Below are 20,018 nucleotides of genomic sequence, written 5' to 3'. Positions count from 1 at the left end.
CAAGGCAGCGGTCGGTCGCGTATTAACGGAGTATTAACGGCGATGGCGGAGTAGGGCCACGCCACGATCCCAACGACTAATAGTAACGATGGTGCAACCCGTTGCACGGCGATTTCAGTTACGTTTAACGCGTTAGTATAACGTACGAAAAAGCAGTAGGCATCAATAGACGACTCAATCAGCCTGTGGTTACGTAATCAGGCCCGCGGAAGACGGCTATATAAACGATTATACTGATGTATGATAAAATTTACGTTGTGATTATTGTCTTTAGTGAGCTAAGCGGAACGTTAGTGTACCAATTCGAACATTAATTACGGCACGAAACTCATACGGTGTGAATGCTTACCATCTATGCTATGCTGAACATTCGAATGTTCATCACAAGCTGCTGTTTAAAGAAGAACATTATTGGGGTGCGAATGTCTTCCGAAGATTTTTTACGAGCTTTGCCGCGACCGACCTTGTTATTGCAGCTAGCACTGTCCTGTTTCCATTGTGAAATTTTGCTCGCATTCAGGTTGACACTTACCACAACAACGACCAATTCGAATCACAATAGATGCCGCTAATGCAAAATATAGTATCTAATATCCATCGCTATCATTCCGCTTGCGATTTCATTAACGTATCGACAAAATTTTGTTACGGACAATGACGAAGCAGCCCTTGCTCTCAAGCCTCTGCCGAGGCAACACTGCCGTCGTTGCTGCAACTGCGACTACGCGCGGATCGTTGCCTGGCTAACAAATAACTTTCTCAAAGTGACACTTCCGTGGGACTGAATGTACCGGCAGTAACTTAAACTTCAGCTGCAACATTAGCAGGAAAATGGTTTAATGATGAGTATAATGGTGATGCTACTGGTGATGATTGGGGCGGGCACAACGCCGACGATCCCGCTCTGTTCTGTGTTGACTCCGGGAAAGCACGGATAGAGGCGTAGCACGTAAGCTCTCATCAGCCACGAAACCCAACCGGCCGATAGCTAAACAGATTGCCAATGGAAGCATGAGACAGCAAATGAAAGACCCCTCAAATCAGTCTTTCTCGTTGGCTTCGGCGCATCACCACCGCCACTGTTACGGCTACGGCTGTTATTATTTTGTCATTGTCATTCCTTGTTGATCGTGCTGATGATTATCCCGCTGGTTCTATTCATAGTCGCCGTCGCTTTCCGTATCCATTGTGCAGCGGTGCCGGAAACAGGGGCAGCGGCGTTGCTGTCGTCCGTGGCTCACCAACTGCCAGCAGAAAATTGGTGGTCCGAGTTCACTTATCCACACACACACATATATGTGTGTACATTGTTTATTAAACGAAAAGTACTCGTAAAAGGGGGATTTGGCTTAAAGAGTCAATGTTTTTTTGCGGATTTAAAAATACGCAGATTAACAATTTAGTGGTACGATTCCGTCGTGCTTGCCGTCTATGAACGTATTTCATCATTACACCATCATCACTAGTAGATTCTATTGTTGTTCAGCAGCAATAATATATTCGTTCAATAATATAAAAAAGCATGATCGTTCGAAATAAGGATTTGAAGAGGGAATTCGTTTAAAGGCTTACGTGACTCGAAGATCCTATTTGGTCTAATGGTGAGAGATGATTAATTGAGCCGTAAATTTTCAGTTGAATAGCTTGAAGTTAGCTGAAAGAGGTCATCAGGTAAAAAGTACAACTTTGTCTAGGAAAAATTCATTGAAAGTTCCAGCTCCAACTGATACACCTTATGGACTGCTTGTCCATCACAACATCAAGTCAAGCGGCCTAACTGCTCTGTGAACTTTTGTACCTACCTGTAGTTTACCACGATAAGATGCTCTGAGGTGCTGCTGTCTTTGACGAGTGTTTCTAAAGATGCCGCTAATATAAAAAAGGAAACGACGCTCGCACTTTTTTTCACTAATTCAAAGCAAAACTCTACGTCTTTTAAACCCTTCTTGATTTTTCAACAATGGAAAAGAAACTGAATTTTTACAATTTTGGAAGGGAATTCACTATTTACATCACGGGTTCCTTTCTATTTCTCTGCATCTAACGCTTAAAAGCCAATGGACATACACGCGCAGTGAATAACGCGCCCAGTATTATTTTAGGGGGCATTGAGTCTGCTAACGGCGGCAAATTGTCCCTTGGCGCGCATGTCCACGCTCCTCCCAGCGTTCGCTATTAAGGGCGTTGTCGCCCGCGTCGCTATTGCTGGCCTGTTGCTCCGTATTAACATCCTCATTGTACTATAATAACATTGATTTTTTAGCAGGAATGTCTTTTTTTTATTCACTTTTAAAAACCACGACAACGAAGGAACAGTGGGAGTTACCCCTGAGTCGGTCGGCGATTTCAGAGGTCCGTGATCTCCCCAAGATAAACGGAAGCTTGCAGGTCGTCCGTACAGGCTATCCATATTCGTAAGCACCAGAGGCATGGAATGTTTATAGCTACTACGCAGAGACGCCGACAAACGAAACACTGAACACGAAGACTTTGTGTTACGTTCCGCGGGTTCAGCGGACGGCAGAGCCGCAAAGAAAAGGGGCTGCGTTTGTTTTATACGTTGCTTTGTTCTGGTTGTTCTCTTGCTTATTCGGGGATCCGCCAATATTTTTTTCGACCGGCCTGATTGCTCGCTTATTCGAGGCCTGTGCTTAAATCTCCACAAGCAGCAGAATTCTATGGCTGTAGATCGTTGCAACTCTTGCCGAATCTGTGCGGCTGCCACCGCCAAAGTCATTGCGCATTTGACTTTTTCTATAGCGTCGCATCAACGTTGAGCCAGGAAGAGGACCGGCAGCAGCATCATCAGCACGCACCGGTATAAATAGCGATCGCGGTGGAGCAGCTCCGGCCGGAAATCTAGGTCAAGTCGGATCGCTGCCAAATCGAGCCACGACAAAAATGCTACGAAATTATAGACACTTAGTCATCCATAATATACTAACACATACACTTACTTAGACTCGCAGATCCAAACACAATGTTGATACCAGATAATGCCCAAACTCGACATGCCATTTGCGGACGTACGGGCCTATGCACATATCCGGTCAACACGCCAGACTCGCTAATCACACACATATTCAAAGACACATGTAAATGTAAAATACACAAAAATGAAAAACGAGATTAAAAAAAAAACGTAACTGAAACCTCATCAATAAAAATATCCAAAAAAAAAGAAGTAAGACCATCCCACCAAGCGCAAAAAAATTGTTTCGAGCTCTATGTCCAATACCACCGTTAGATACCAGACGGCTGACTACCAGAATAAAACCGAGTACGTCTACGTTCTCATTCGAACCTAGACAACAATGTATTTTTACAATTAGCAGACAAACATTAAGCTATCAGTCCTAAAGCACACTCTAACAGTAGGACTTCTAACAGGTAGGAGAATCCGTCCGGTGGCCGTACATAATGTGTGCAATAGCAACAGAGAAACTCGTGCAAAAGAATGCAATGAAACATAAGACAGGAAGGCTGAAAGTCGCCGAAGTAAAAGGAGAATGAAGACCGGAATGCAGAATCAATAGGAAGACTCAGTAGAAAATGAAGAGCATCAGAAGATGGCATCTGGCCACGATGACGGCGATGGCGGTAAATGGGCGAGGATCAGACCAGGACAGACAGAAAAACGAATTTCTTTCGACGAAGAAGAAGGAAAGCGAAAGTTGTTGAACGATGAGATTTGCGACAGACCGACTGGCAAATGCGTCCTACACGACGGGTACGCATACAAAGACATAGGCCACACTCTTTTTGGCTACACAAATACAAAGGGGCTTGCGAGCTTTTTGTCGTAGCAGTAGAATAGCAAAAAAAAAAAAAGGCCATAAAGGAAATAGCGATTTAGCTACGGAGTTCGATTCACAAGGTAATCAAAGCGAAGATAGTCACACCACTAGTCACGCACGGTGGCATAGGTAGCATTTGGACCGACGATCCACGCCGCTATTAATCAACGGTTGCCACTCAGCCATACCTGGCGAGTAGACAAGTCAACAAGCGAGACAGCAACGACGAGATATCAAGAAAAGCAAAAAGACCGGAGGAGATCCATCCGTAGGAGCCGTCATCAATGGTACAACGTAAGCAGGGAAAACTACCACAGCCACTGGCTATTATTGTGAGGGAAGAGAAATTTAGAGGGATGAGCAGCCAGCTGCCTAACAGAAAAAAAAAAAGGTAATTCGCGTCAGCACACGCACAGCAAACCGGACCCTGAACTCAGAAGCTGGTCGACATGGGGCGATTCCAGAAGCTGGAGCTCTTTCGCAAGAAAATGGTTTCCGGCGATGGACCAGCGGATTAAGGGCCAAGATGTTAGACATAAGATGTTAACAAAATGCCCTCTTCCACCGGGAGCTAAAAAGCCATTACGATTACCCCAGCGACTACAGGTCTTTCATTTCGCCAACACGTTACACTTTATGGTGACTGCTCCTTCGTCGGGAGTCGTTATGTCTTTCCGCCACTGACTAAGGAGACACAACAAACCCTGAGCGTTTAGTTGATCTTCTTAAAAGGCGCCATTCGTTCTTTTTCATTATTCGATAAGGCTTTTCTATAACATTTGACAAGATAGCGCGGTCGCCATTGCGATTAAGAGAAGTCCCCTTCATCGTTTCTTTCAATTTAAGACTTTCTTTCACTTTAAGAGAGAGAACACCATGTATACTAGCACAGTACCGCAGTACGTCATGAATCGTTGTCGAATACAGTTTATGTTCAAACAGTGGGTTTGACGCCAGCAAATGACGTTCTATGACTTTCACGTATGTCTAACTCGTCAACGCGGGTACAATGTCTGGAAATTTAAATATCTTTCACTGTTTTCTGTGAGATCCCCACGCAACCGAGACACCCTCGACGTTTTGCGATCTGGCTAGGAAATGTAAAATTATCTTTAGGTGAACGGATAGCTCTTAGTTGAATGTGTGCATTGCCTTTACTTGACCCAGTGGTACAAGCAGTTGGGAGAGGTTTAGCTAATTGCATAGATGAAAAGGAAAGCATATCTCCTGTATTGACCCATACGCCGCATGTAAATTTCTTATCAGAACTTTGCGATTAATAAAGCATTACTTTGTTTACACGCACCATTTTCAAATAAACGAACCAGAAAGTAACACGTTTTTTCTTTTGTCTGCCTTAGGTCGAAGCGTTTTAGTGGCAGCATCCTAACCGAATGGATCCCATCGGAACCACACTGAAAGCTAATTCGAATAGCTACAGGTGTAATCATAATTATTCCGTATTTATTTGATTAGACAAATCTTTCTTGGTCTCATCAAAGCTTACGTTTCCAAAGACCAGCCATCTAAACAGCGTTGAACTTCCATTGTTTTTTCAAGCAGCGCATATCAATAATGTCTCTTTGTTAAGCCACACTTTTCGCGTAGTACATGCCGTCAGCAAGGTTTGAACCAGCCTATCCATTGTGTCAACAGTGAGGTGTTGAGGTATTTTTTCAAGTTCCAGCATATCTGTCAGCTGTGAAGTCATTGGGCGAACGTTGTAGGAGGTCAACCGAACGGCAGGATAATAACGCTAGTATATTAACAGTAGTTTCGGCTAATAGATGTATAAATGGGTGTAGGGGCAGTTTTAACTAAGGAAGAATCAAGTGTCGGCATTGGAGACGTGTTCTTTCAACGTGAATATTTGCTATGGGGACAGGTCACTAAAAGAGACAGTTATTAGGGGTTCTAACGATTTGCTATAACGAACCACGTTATATTGATTTTGCTTGTCAATGACGAGGCAACGATTACGCGGGATTATTTTAAGGGGCAATTAACTTATTTGTCTTCTTCAAGGTAACCGATACCTCGTACAGATCTGGAGGTAACTGCAACATTGTAAATCTTTGCCTGCGGAAGATATCGGGGCAGTTGAAGACAAGTAGAATTTATTTGATTCTACCTAAATGCTTGTAACTTATTAATTATTAACTATGTGGATGATGACTGCGGTCTTTGAGGAAACTTACAAGATTATCCACCGATAATCCACCTGATTCAGTAAGGATCAGAGCGCAAATATCTACAGTGGAAAAGCTCTAGCTGTAAAGTGAATTTACTAATCGTAGGTTGATGCGAGCATAAATAATTCGACTCAGCGGTGAAAGATTTAAAATCTTTTAAAAATCATCTTTTATAAACTTCGAGCTCAAATGAACCAATAGAGAAAGAAGTAGATTTTATACAAGCTTTGAAAGTTACCTATGCATAACCTACTCTATCACGGATTTTTGAACTTATCCGTTGCAAGAGCGTGGTACAACCTGAATTTTCCTACGAAGCGTTTAAGCTTCCCGGCAAACTCTGCACAAGTTTTAGCTGACGATCCCAAAAAGACGACTAGCGAGTGATAGCTGATTCATTTAGCTTTGTATGAGCTCATTTTGCATCTTCTATCCCAGTAAAGCAAATCACTTAGAGGAACCTAACGTACCAAGCTAAAAGTCTAGTGCAATTGTATATTGTCAAAAGAACGAACGCCCGCCAAAATTCAACGCCGTTCACAATTGCTGTTAATCGCTCCCTGGTGTATATTTCACATAATCGACAGTAGGACCAGTTTCTCAAGATAGAAAAACCATCGAGAAATACAGAAGCTTTAGTATCCCGTTTCATTATATTCGTCTTGTGTGCGCCTTAGCAACATGAGCCCGACCAACGTTTAATGCTTAATCAAGCCGACAGCTATTGCCACTCGCTAGTTAACCAGCCCTCTTCTAGCGAAAGCCAACAACAAACGCAAATGAAGCGAGCGAATCGCGGCAAAATCGAAAAAAGCGGAAGTTGTTTTCGTTGTATCGGCAGCAGGCGCTATGATCATCGTCATCGATTCCACCAGCGAAAAAACCACGCTTGCTACTGATGGCACATTCAGCGGTCGCCGCCGAAATCAAAATCGGAAATGCTGACGGACACACCGACAGATAGGCAGGCAGGCAGGCAGGCAGACATGAGATGGACGGACAAAACCACGGCTAACGGCGGCCAGCTGCAACGCTCGCAAAACTTTTTAACGGCCGTCGTTTTCTGCTGGGGGTGCAATAATTTAACTGCTGTTTCACTGACTTCGTTGTCCTCGACACGGCGCCAATCCATCTGTCCCGCATTTCAGCACTTCAAAACCACATTGGCCGTCGACTTCGTGAGGTTGAAAGACAACGGAGAAGGGGAAGACCGGATCCGATTCCGAAGTGAGCACGGCACAAACATCGCCGTGTGGAGAACCAAAGTTGCGAAGGCAGCGGCACAGCTTCAGCTTTCGCGGCTCCAGCGGCTTTTGCTGCAGCAGGGACAAATAGCGCGCGCGTGAGCATTCGATATGAGCGACGCTGGAGAAAACCAGGCAGTCGCAACAACAACAGAATATTTTCCGTCGAATTGCCACACATTTTTTTTCTCTCTACGATTCTTCCTGTCCCACTTTTCAGACTGCTCTCCTTAGCCGTCACTAGCGCTAGCGCTTTTGGCATCACTTTTCTGTCGGCTGACCCGCCGTTGTCTAACCGGAAGCTAATCGCCGTTGCATGTTACTAACGGCTCTAACTAGCTAGCTAGCTAGCCACGAGCCCCGCTGACTTAGCGGAAAGTTAACGTTGCGAGTCAGGCAAATTTGCCATGCCTCCTAGAACCGGAGAATGGGGGCCATTTTAGAGAAATGCACTAGAAGAACACTGCTGAACAGAATGATAGTAATGTTGACGCTTTCTCAAATATTGCACTCGATGCTGCTAGTCTCAAAAACATACCTGGAAAAAAAAGTCAACGTTGTAGTGGTGCAGCCATCTTTTAAACTAACGAAGCCCGGGGGTCATTACAAAGGGACGTCGAAAACAAAGTATTCTTTCTGCCCGGGAAGCGGAGTTGAAGTTCACACTGGCCGCGGACATATGTAAAGAAAAGCAAGCATATTTAGCTAATCTACGCCGTTTGTACGATACGGCACTGGGGTGGGTGCGTAAAATAGCGTAAGCATTGTTTGCTTTGATTGAGCTCATGCGTCGTGCAAAGCCAATGTTGCGACGAGCAGCTTTCGTGGATGCACGGCTACAGCGGTTTGTGGCGGCTTCAGATATTCATAGGGTTCATATTAAGAAATTATAGTTGATTTGATCACTGCACTTAAATGAAATTGTTTGATAAGATGAATTCGTAATTTCCCGCGAGTACGTAGATCGTTATACACATACATAAACAACAATTTCTTACATCAGACGTAACAATTGTCAGTTCGTTGATAAGAATAGACACTATTCGATACGGCTTGTATATTACCTTAAAAAATGGCGTATTTTTACCATGAACTAGTCTCATTTCCATCGCAGCGATAATGTGTGTTGTGTTGTGTTGTGCTGTGTTAATTAATTGATCTGGTGCAAAATTTCAGTGCGTTGTACAACAGACAACTGTTAAAGCAAAGAACCTCTATTACCGAGCCCCTTATTTCTACCGGGTAGACGATATCTTCATAGGCATATATCTCTGACTGTTAACTGAATTTTGTGTTCGGTCAACTGTCGGATGATCTGTAATCCTTTAAATACATAACGTCTGTCAAATCAGACATTTCTATTGTACTTGTAAATAACTCTTGCAGCTAAATTACTCATTATATTGAGCTACAATCGATTTGTTTGTTATGAGCTGTTATAAAAGCAATAATTGGCGCCGTACGTGTTTCATGTCCATAAATAGTAGTATGAAATATTTTGCACTACCAAGCGGTGCCTTTAACGCGAAGGGGCTGTCTGTAATTGAATTCAGGGGGTTTAGAGGTACGTCTGTCATAAATACAACGGTTTGGTTTCTAACGATACGAAGGTTGTTGACATATTTTGAATTTTGATTATATTGAATGAGATGGTTCCAGTAGCTGACGCGAAATCGCCTTGGCAACTGTAGAATTCTCATACAGCAGTTTGATAAAATTACAAAGGGTATTTTTAGATCTCAGCTAGCAAAAATTCACTCGCTAAAAATGGTCGCAACCATAGCACTCACATAGCAATGACCTGTCTATGTACTGTACTCAATGAGTCAACAAAAACAACATAGATCAGATAAGAGTTTGTTTCTTAAGGATCCCATTTGGGTTTATGTACAATCACAAGTGTCATCACAGGTATCATTTGTCGAAATCTGGTAATGGTAACTACTTAGACGTAATGGCGTTATCGGCCTGATTCTTAAGATCGTTGAGGCAGAAAGATAGCTATTATTTGAGGGTCAGTGTTTCAAGCTTACATCGGCATTCGACTTCTGCACAAAGTGCGTATTGAGTTGGCATTAGTTGAAGGCTCGAATCAAATAAGCACTCGACAATGATGAAGCACCGCAAGGTTTCGAAAATAATAGGGCTCGGTTCAAAATACCATATATGAAAAGTATTCTTCATGTGAAAATACTGATTATCGAACTCAATGACAAGTCAGTCACAGCTACATGGCACATTAAATCGACAAAAATGTGCAAGATTTCGATGCTGAAAAATAAACGTTGGTGTGTTTTTATTAAATTTCTATTTGTCTAGATTTCTATCTTTTCCATATATACATTCGTTATCTCTTTTAGTACCTGTCATTCTGAAACTTTAAAATGTCTGCTAATTACAGTGGTGCCAGAAGTTCGAGAAGAGGACGTTATTATATTTTGTTTGTTTAATTTTTATTGCATAGCACATTTCGGTGTAAAGGCAGGTTGTTAAAGCCTGCCTTTATATAGCTTTTCATAGTTCGTACATGCGGTGATAATAGTGCACCCACGACATATATGACATAACATCCATAACTGAAACAACATATCTATAGAAATTTAAACAACTTAACATTGAGTCTAACAAGTGTTTCGGGATCATAAGAAAGTTAATTAACTACGAAAAAGTACATATATAGAGCTTTGTTAACGATTTAGAATTTCAAATAAATGTCGTCGCCATAGTAACCTTAAATGGGCTAACGAACGCTTGTTTTCAGATCTGTACGCCATCTTTAAAAAATTGTACTTGCTTATTTGTTCTTGAACATGCAATTGTGGGTTCGCCACGTATCTTAAGCAGATAGTTCTGATGAACCGTGAACTATTTAAGGCTTGGTCGCTATCGCCTGTCAAGCTACGCAGTTGGGTTGAGACGGAACCCGAATAGGTGCTTAGCAAAAGACTAGCAACCTGATTTGAATCATATCAACAGTAAGCACACAGCCTTTCCTTACTTACCATTCTTTATCATTGTGTGCTGTCCTTAAAAGTACCTGCCACTTCGAAGCTGATCACTTCTATTTTTGCTGGTTGTGCGCAGCCGGCCTATCCTTTATTACTTTACTTTACTTACTTAATTTACTTATTAATCGAACCGAAAAATGCGAGATTGGCCGACAACAAACTCGTTATTATATTCTGTATCAGGCTCCTATTTGAGACTAAAGCGATTTTTTTTTGTAATTAGGAACGATTTTACGAACTCGTGGATTTAAGGACATTTTCCGGATTAGTATACACTGACCAGGTCTGTCGATGGCAGTAGAAACTAACTTGTTCGACTAACTGTTCGACGGTCTAATAAGATCCACAGATAGAAGAGCCTCCTTCAGTCATAAAAAAAGTGTCTTCGAATACGAAGTTCGGCCATTAGCTAAACCGACGATCGCAAAAAGTATCTGCGAAAATGTCCACCAACCACATCATCGTACTGAAAATGCTCGATGCACGATGTACAGGCGAACTCAATGACGTTATAAAATTCACGGTTGGAACTTGATATCGAAATAGCATCTCCAGGGTCGGGACTACTACGACAGAGGTGTTGGAAACTCCCCGGATTGGTTGGGTTATGAATAATTGTTGTAGTCTTCAGATGGGGCGGAGATTTTCCCTTTCAGAATGGACAGCTGTCAGCATCGGACTTTTTGTTTTGCCGAGCGAAAGTCGTATACCGCTAGAATCCTGTGGATCGTTCTCAAAATAGGTACAATAGCCACGCGCTTGACGAGACCTCTGTTCGTGCTATAAGAGCTTATAATTGCACCAGGAAGCTTAATAATAGAAGCAAGTTGTCATATTTATGTAGGGCTAAATTGACTACTTTTAACTGAATTAATCATAGCCAACGTAACGGAGTGAAGCCTTTCGACTGTACCTTGTAACTTGCTGTACAGGAATTGACGCAGATATAAATATACAGAATTATAATGGTAAAAGACAATAAGTGTCTCCCTTTTTATATACTACTCCACTTCACGTCATCATTGTCATAGCATAAATTCGAGCTATATCGCTTTCTCTGATTTCTCTTTAATATACATCTTTTATTTTAGATGCATAAACTACTCCTCTTAATTTGAATTGTTAATTTTTTTACATTGAGCTCAAACCTCCCAGTACGACTACCCCCCCCTCCCCGCTCCCCCCTCCCCCCACACACACTGAAACCTTACAAATGACTCGAATTTGGTGGAGGCTGATCACGCTACCAAAACGTAACTGCAATATAAGTTAATATCATTTCGTTCAATATCTGTTTTTTAACAAACAACATTCCGAGCTTCTGTATGATTGTTCCAGTGGTATCCATTTCTACAGGCTTTAATTTGATGAAAGTTATTCATCTGGATACAACAGACCTCCTTAGTAACTCAGTAGTAGGGTAGCCCACACCTTGGCGGAACTATTCGATCATAAGCAAGTTGTGTGACATCCACCGTAGGCATAACCGTTCCTACCAAAGGAATGGTAAAAGAAATTCACCTCAACGGGTCGTTGTTAGGCGAAGGGTCAGTACTTAAGGATTAATTAATTAACTTCAGCAGTGGGCCGGCACAAAAAACTAAAGGGTTTTTACCAAGTTTAGCCACAAATTGGCAAGAACAACAATGTATGCAGTCCTTAGTCCAAACTTACTCTATAGCATTACGGCATGAAGGGCAAGCGAATATTTTACTTTGTTTTGAAAGTCTGCATACCTTTTGAAACGAAATCGTAAGTTACTTTTTGAAAATATGCGCCAAGAGTTGCTATATAAATCAATTATTGAATTTCAACTCATACATGAATGTACAGTGCGGACTATGCCGCATGAGCAAGAACGACTCGGACGAATGGTAAACAAGATAAGGAATGAACCCCATTGTTTTTGTTCAGTTATTGTTATTATTATTAATTATATTTATCATTCCTTTAATTCTTTTTCACCTGACGATTTACACATAATATAGAAGTACGGAGGTTGCCACCATGCGAAGCCTCTAATTATCCCAATCTCCGATAATGTCTGAACGCCAAATGGACACAACATTGACTGCGACTCTTCTTGAAATAATCATACGTTTTCTAATTAAGTAGATCCTAATTGTTCTAAAAGCTTAAGCTATATTCCACTGCTAAGGTAATTTAATATACATTTATCTCGAACAGGCACATCAAAGCTGGCTCAGCCATTTTTAAATTTTTGCAGCTAGAAACCCAAGTACGAGCCCGTATTCAACTTTGCCGTATAATTAGTTGTATACAACATCTTGCCCCAGATAACATGCCTCTATCATAGATCACCAACGCGGGATGGTACGAATTGTTGTCTTTATAATATTTTAAAAATGTTCGAAATTCATTGCTTTGCCGAATGTGTGGAACTTCCGGATGGTAGATAGCCTCTATCTTTCGTTGTACGCTCCAAACAATGTTTTTTGCAGGTCTCCATTGATCTTGAGCTGACCTGTATTACAAGCCACCGTGAAATAAATCCTATGTCTGTGAGTTCTGAAAACATTAATGCTCACAACTTCATAGTAAAAAAACAACCTTTCTAGGAGTAATTATGAGCTCTACACATTTGTTTACTAAGTGCAATGCGTGGCATTTAACTGATAGGTTACCATCACGTATTCCAGAACGTGAAACGCAAGTGGTATAATAGCGCCGGCACAACGTTCTGATACATCACAGGCTAGCAGTTTGCAATGTTAACGGACGAACATTTGGTTTGCCGTTCTTAATTGGCACACATGGGCAACCGTACCTATGACACACTAGTAGACACTAATTTAGCATACGTTGTCCTATTTACGTATGGTTGGTAATTATCGAATATACTCCAACATCGCTGTGGGCTTTTTAAAACCGACAGTACCCCAGCGCCATACACCCCTTCGGTACCGAATCGGAGATACACTTGCTCGCCGCAGCTAATCGTATAAACGAATTAAATACACGGTCATTGTTACAACACCTAGGAACTGCTTCTGAGACCCACAACGAGGTATCATTGTATGCCTGAAAGAAACTTGCATTGCTACTTGTAAACGATTTGCTTTTGAGCGTTCAGTTGCAAGTAACCGTGTAAGATTATAATGGATATTAAAATAAAACTTAAGTAATAAGACAAAATCTCGTCTCAACGTGTTCAACGAAATATAGTCTAATGTACATTGAATCCAGTCAACAGAACCGGCTGCGTAAGCGTGCCTGGCTGTTGTCTATTGACAACTGCACGGCTTCGTAAATGGGTCGATTTCTCTTCAGAAGCCCATCACTAGCCACTTTGATTCCATCGCTATTTGGAAAGCTTACAAATGCTTCGTACTCTTTAATCACAACCGAAGGAGCGATGCAGACGTCTTTTACCGTCGATGAACCTAGACTTTTTATGGTTATCGCGACGGGTGAGGCGTTTACGAATATTTTCGTCCACTTTCTTCTCAGTTATCTGAAGCAAGACTAGTTTGTATTGAGACGAAGCTAAGGGTGTGTCCTTCCTCATCGTCGCAGACGAAGACCTAAGAACGTATCCAATGAGCTCTACGGCTAGAACACCGTCTGCTGTATTTCTGTCGGCTCACTCATGAATCTATTTCAAGCGCGTTTCTCAATACCAATTGAAAGTACCATTAGAAGTCGCTTGACGGTTTCATAGAGCTGACTGTCTAAGACGCAACACAATCGATCAGCATAGTCCCGATAAGACGTACGACACTTGAGATAGGACACTTCAAATAAATTATTGCCTTAGCAAATACATACAATGTACATTTCACTGTCAATCCAAAATACACATCCGAGGAAAACCACTATCTGGAAAATAAGCAATATCTTTTTTAAGCTCCTACAACTTTTGTAAGGAGTACTGTTCTGCTGATAATAAAGTGCCGCGGTAACCGGGGTCGTCTAGAAGTTTATAGACAAAGCACTCAGTGTAGTAGGCCACTATAAGGCGCTGCTCGTTGTCGTTTGTCCTATTGACCAGCTTCTTTGAACGCGACTCTCGTCAAAGCAGGTTTAAGCTAATAAGACCTGCGCAACGTATTCGAAACGAAAGATAAAATCAGCGACAACGATAAAGTAATGGAAAATTTCTATTCATACTCATGAATGGGTTCAATGCTTCAATCTCAAAGTACACTCTGACAAAAATTTATCGAATAGACATCGTATAGACAAATTTTTTATGAGCCCTATTCTAGTTACGTATTCAAAAATCCTCTTCGCTAACTACATCTCAGTAATGTTCTAGGTAGTTCGATTACTAGATATTTAGCTTCACATTGAACTTAAAACAAACGTTCCAATATAAACTATGTATTGTGAAAATAAGCTGACGCTTATTTTCGACAGCTTGTAGGGGAAGGTCCGCGTGCCTTGCTCAGATGATTTTACCTCGTAAAGGATGCAATGATCACGAGCTATTTGACAATATGTGATTCGCCGAATTGTAGAAGAGCGTAGCGAGATTAAGATGTAACGGGCTAATTTTTACCATTGCTTCAACGGATCCGAATATAAACTTGATCTAGATTTTTTATAAACCTAAATCGTGAATTACGGATTTACCACTATGCTACAAATACAGCGTTTCATATTGGGGAACGCTTCTTTGTTCTCTAACATTTACAGAAATTGAATTCTTTCAGGCTACAAGGAAAGACAGTGGTCCAAGTAGCCGTCTAATCCCTGTCCTGTAAATTTCCTGAATCTATCGCACTACCTGTATATCCTGCCAAGTCTCAAGTTATAAGAGCTTTAAACAACGGCTGATTTAACTTTGTTGCAAATTATGAGAACTCGATGAAATTATAATGTTCGTAAACTGTTAAAAAATAACCGGTGACCAAGTTTTCCTACCACACTTGTTGACAGGATTGTCTATACTCGCTCAAAGCCGCTCTCGTTCTCTAAAAATTTTGCGAAAGGCTGCGAAAGCTCTAAGAAAATTGCGAAGAAAAAGAACCGTTTTCTTCATTTCTACCATCATCAAAATCAGCTTATTACTTTTGCTCGCCAGTTCTGTATTATGTTTTGTATTCTAGGGGGCTGCCCAGAAGTTACGATAACACTGCCACCACGGTTGCTAACAATAATAATGACTTGCTTGACTATGTCACATTGGAAGCACAGCTTGCTTTTCGTTAGCTGAAAAGCCAAAATTTCAGCTACCGGCAACATAATACAAGAACATAATACAAAAATAAAACTGTAACAGCATGACAGGACGCTGCCATGCCAGGACAAAATAATCCTCACGTACGTTTTTGCAGTCGATACCGCTTTCTTGTTGCGTCTTCATTTATTGTTGTTATCGCTGATGCTGTTGTAAAGCACCTGGGCATTTGCGCGGCCTGTCGTCACGTCAGCGGCGTCGAAAGTTGCCAAAATAGTCGGCTTGAACGAGAGGTTTTTGACGGTGGATGTACCTTCATGACTATCTTTACAACGGCACTCTTCCGTAATGCGGAGCTAGACGCTGATAAAACAATCAAAGTAAACGAAACGAAAAAGTGTGTTCTACACACTGGTAGTAGTAGTAGTAGTTCAGGTAGTGGGGACTAAATATAGAGAACTATGTATTGCAAGGCGATAATGGGAAAATGCCCGTGATGAACTGCTAATTCAATGAATCAGTGGCTCTCAAGCTATTGCTGATGCTATTGTTATATCCATTCGATTCTTGTATTTATAGTATCCTATTATAAGGTCTAGGCCGGATAGCATCTTTGCGAATAGTTCTTTTTGCGGCGCCTTAGCTAAACGGGGGTTTCTTATTTGGAGAATTTTTACCTGTGTCATAGTTGTAGGTGTATTTCATCTCTGATTAAGAAACTCGCAAAAGTTCCGCCAACCCGATGAACAGGATTTTGCAGATTTTGTAGTTTAGGGTATCTATCTCCATATCTGACGTCAAACTCAAGAAAATCTGTTCCAAAGCCCTTTTTAGAAGAACAAGGGAACAGTGAAGTAAATATTTGTAATTATTTGTTCTAAAGTTCATTCGCAATATTGACCGAAAACCTTTTTGTCTTATAGTTCTTATAACTCTCTACATTTATCCTAATCCTATAACTCAATACAGCGTATCGATTTATAAAAATGCATAATAGTGCGCCCTTTATTTGCAATTCAACTTACTGTCACTTTGTTTCGTTGTTCGGTTTCTATTCTGATCTAAATTTTCTGTTTTAAATCCAGCGATTTTCGTACGTGAAGATTTCGAGGTTAATCAACCGAAGTAGATAACCATTTTTGCAAGACGCAAAATCAATTTTAAGCTTTTGCTTTGTCATATTGATACGTTAGCGAGATTTTTGCAGAAACTTTACTTGCTAGAAGCATGAGCCATAATACCCCAACTGATCCTGTTTAGTATGTAAATCCTGTCGAGACAAGGCGCACAGAGACCCACGTACAACGAATTCGTCGCATCTATTATCACTAAATATGTGACTAAATAAAAATAGTTTACTGCGAGCCGCCAGGAAAACTGTTCAAAAAGGAACTCTACAATAAATACGCGCCTAGTGGGCGTATCATTGATTTTTTTTTGCCTTCCATCTGTCTCTAACGTCATCTACCGTTTTGAACATCTTTTTCACCCAGCAGTAAACATGCATTTCCTTTTCTCGACAACTAAATATTTTCGAGGGGTAAAACGATTTCAAATAAAGCGGGTCAAGTTGTGTGACACTTCAAGCCGAATACGAGAGCCAAACATTTGGAGATATGTTCGGTTTAAAGCCAGCTAAGGAACATCGTACCATTGTACCGTTGTATAGGCTCCTGCAACAAGCGTTGTTAAGAAAAAACCGTTATCTTACAAATTTTATTCGCTTTTACCCCTTTTAAATACTTCTAATGTATCATATGATTCGTGTTGAAAGACACTGGATGTTAATCAATTTTCTAGACTTACATCACGCTATTGTCCACGAATTTCAATAGTTAAAAAACTTTATCATATTAATTGATTTCACGATCTAACGTGTCTGTGGCTTTATTAGACAGTATTTAGATCGCAGTCATTACAAAATGAAAAACGTACCTGTTTGCAGTATAGTACAGGTGAAGATCACCTAAAGAATACGATCAGAACTTGGAATATACTGAGTCAAATATTTCTGTATAGCGGAACGCCTTTGTAGATGACAGTCATTGACAAATAAGTGATCTTCCCCCTGTTGTTCAAGATATATATATATATATATATATATATATATATATATATATATATGTATAATTGCATGGTATAAGTCATCATGTGATAATGTATCCAAAGCTCCTTTTCCGTCCTATAATCAATTAACATAATGAACTAGAATTATGACTCCATGCGGTGAGTTCTGTATATGTGCCTATTTAGGGCGGATGTCATAGCTGGGGGCGACAATGTGGAGCCATGTTGCGCGAATGTTATACAATAATTATATCCATGCAATTCATGCCACGTGCCATGGCAATCATAAATGAGGTGTCAAAAGCCTATAGCAACGCAATACATATTTCTAAGTACGGCGCAGGCCATTATACGCTAGGTATTTTTTTGCCGGTTTATATATAGACTTACATATATGACATTCCTGTAACTTTGATTAATTCTAATGTTCGATTTGTTGGGCTGATATTCTGAAAGAGAAAGATGGAGATTCGCCGTTTGATAAGAGGTCAAAGCGAAAAAAAGTGATGCAATACTTTTAAAAAAGGTCTATTTCATTTGTTTAAAATGATGTAAATATTTCATACGGTTCCATAACTATTTTTTTCGGTGCACAATGAACGTTTACATATCGAGGTATCACGCCAGATACAAGAATGTATCATATTGTTGGAAAAGCTGCAGTCAAGCGTTCGAATTATTAATGCGAAGCCATTGTTTGTATTTAGAACGCTGAGAAATTATGGAATAAAGTAATCCATTAGTAAAGTTGGAGAACTCAAAAAAAAATTCTTGTATTTCGTGGAAGTGTCCAATGCATAAAAACAGAAATCCGAATTGACTAGAATACACAGGCAGAGAGGCACAATATATAATCTAAGAGACTATATATAGATGAACGTCCTATTATTGCGTTTCCTCGGCACACACCATGTTTTCCCAAAAAAATGTTCTTTGTTTGTGCAACTAAAGCAAAGTTATAAAGGATTTTTATTATCTTCATGCCCTATTATTAATTCGTCTTACCTTATATCTTCAAGCAATTGTAGAAAAAGGTGTGACCTAAACATTAATGGCAAAACACAACACGTCCTGCTATCGATAGTCTACATCAAAAAACTGAACCCAACGATTCAGTTTATATTTAACATGATTAAGCAATCCGTACAGCGTACCAAGTACTTTACTTTAATTGCTCGTAATTCATTTTGCCCCAATCTGTTAAATAGTTCTACTACGGGTAACTGGAGCGTCAAGTAAAACGGCAAAGCTTAAAGGCAATCCAAGCTTACCTAGGAATAACATAAATTTCGCTCATAAGAAACGTTCCTAGCAAACATTCATAAGTGCTTGAAAATTAACAAAATGTAATTCTTATAGCAGATGCCATTTCCTTAAATTTTTTTGAAACGTCCTAAGAAATAACGGGTTACCGTGGTGGGTCTGTCGTCTTACGTTTTTCCACATATTCTGGGTCTGCAGTTTATATACGCGCAAATTGTCTATCAGAATATATTACATCAGAGGCTTCTAGACCGACTGAATTACTTACAATATTCACTTTTGGTTCTTGACTGATAGCTCCAGCGTTTAATAGATTGCTTTTGGATTGCCAGAACGTTGCTTGCGCGCAAAAGTAGACATGACAGACTTTTGAGATAAAATTGATTAAAACGAACAGGGTTTTCAACAGAGATTCAGATTTTCAACAGGAAAATCATATCACGAACGAGCCATCGTAGTAATTATTAAGCAAAAGACATCAATGTGCGTAACATAAACTGACCAAAGCTTTTGACGAACCAATTGATTTTATAAAGATACCTTTTTATCCAAACCGACCCAATCATTATCATGCCAGGTCTTTCTTGGTAAGTCAGATTAAGTAAAAGTTTTTCCTCAACTAATCACGTTCTGAGAGTATCTGCACACGAATCAGTTAGATGCGTATCTTCATAGAAAATAACTAAAATGCGCATTCTAGTGTTTTTCTTACACACAATTCACTGATTGCGTCCTAACCGAATATTGTTTATAAAAGCACCTTGGTTTGTCCACGCTGGCCCTCATAATTTTTAACGCATAGATATGGTAAGGATCCTACAATCTTACATAATGATCCTGGCTTGCCTTTATGTGGATACAAGGAATCCATAATTAATTTCTAGGTTATTTGAAGAATTTTTACAAAAAATACATTTTTGCGTGCTAATTTTTCGCAAAATGTATTGAATGAGCTTTTAAAACAAAATATTAATTTGTCGACAAGCCAGTCAGTAACGAATGCTTATCTTTGACATTTTCTTTATGTTTTATTTCAGTAGAAGTTAACGGACCCAAACAAGCTGAAACCAATGAGTCATTTTCCGAACGCCAGTGCATGGAGGGTTGTATCCTTTTGCGGTCCTTTGGTTGGTCTCAGAAAATAGCTCAGTGCCTATGTTTGTATCAAACTCACAAGTATTATCACAAAGGCTATCCACTATAAACATTTAATTTAATAATAAATAGTAAAGAACAACAAAATTATATCATAATAGTATCGAAGTCGAACCAAAATGTAAAGGCATGATGACCCTGTAGGATGA

General features: G+C 40.3%; 1 protein-coding gene across 10 annotated transcripts in view; it reads right to left on the bottom strand.

Annotated features, from left to right (window-relative positions):
* LOC111245714 (uncharacterized) overlaps positions 1 to 20,018 on the bottom strand; it is a 62,539-nt gene that overhangs the window by 35,077 nt on the left and 7,444 nt on the right. Inside the window, exons 3-4 of one of the 10 annotated variants that reach the window (XR_002671426.2) lie at positions 16,062 to 16,210; positions 15,532 to 15,747 (exon numbers count right to left, since the gene is read on the bottom strand). The exons of 5 other annotated variants lie outside the window; for them this stretch is intronic. The gene's annotated coding sequence lies outside the window, so the exon portion shown is untranslated. 4 more of the 10 variants (XR_015320810.1, XR_015320811.1, XR_015320814.1 and 1 more) reach the window with 4 other exon arrangements.

The sequence above is a fragment of the Varroa destructor genome, unplaced genomic scaffold (genome assembly GCF_002443255.2).
Source record: "Varroa destructor unplaced genomic scaffold, Vdes_3.0 BEIS01000002.1, whole genome shotgun sequence".
NCBI lineage: Eukaryota > Metazoa > Arthropoda > Arachnida > Mesostigmata > Varroidae > Varroa > Varroa destructor.
The sequence above is the reverse complement of the archived record's forward strand: the minus strand, read 5'-3'. Positions and strand labels throughout refer to the sequence as shown.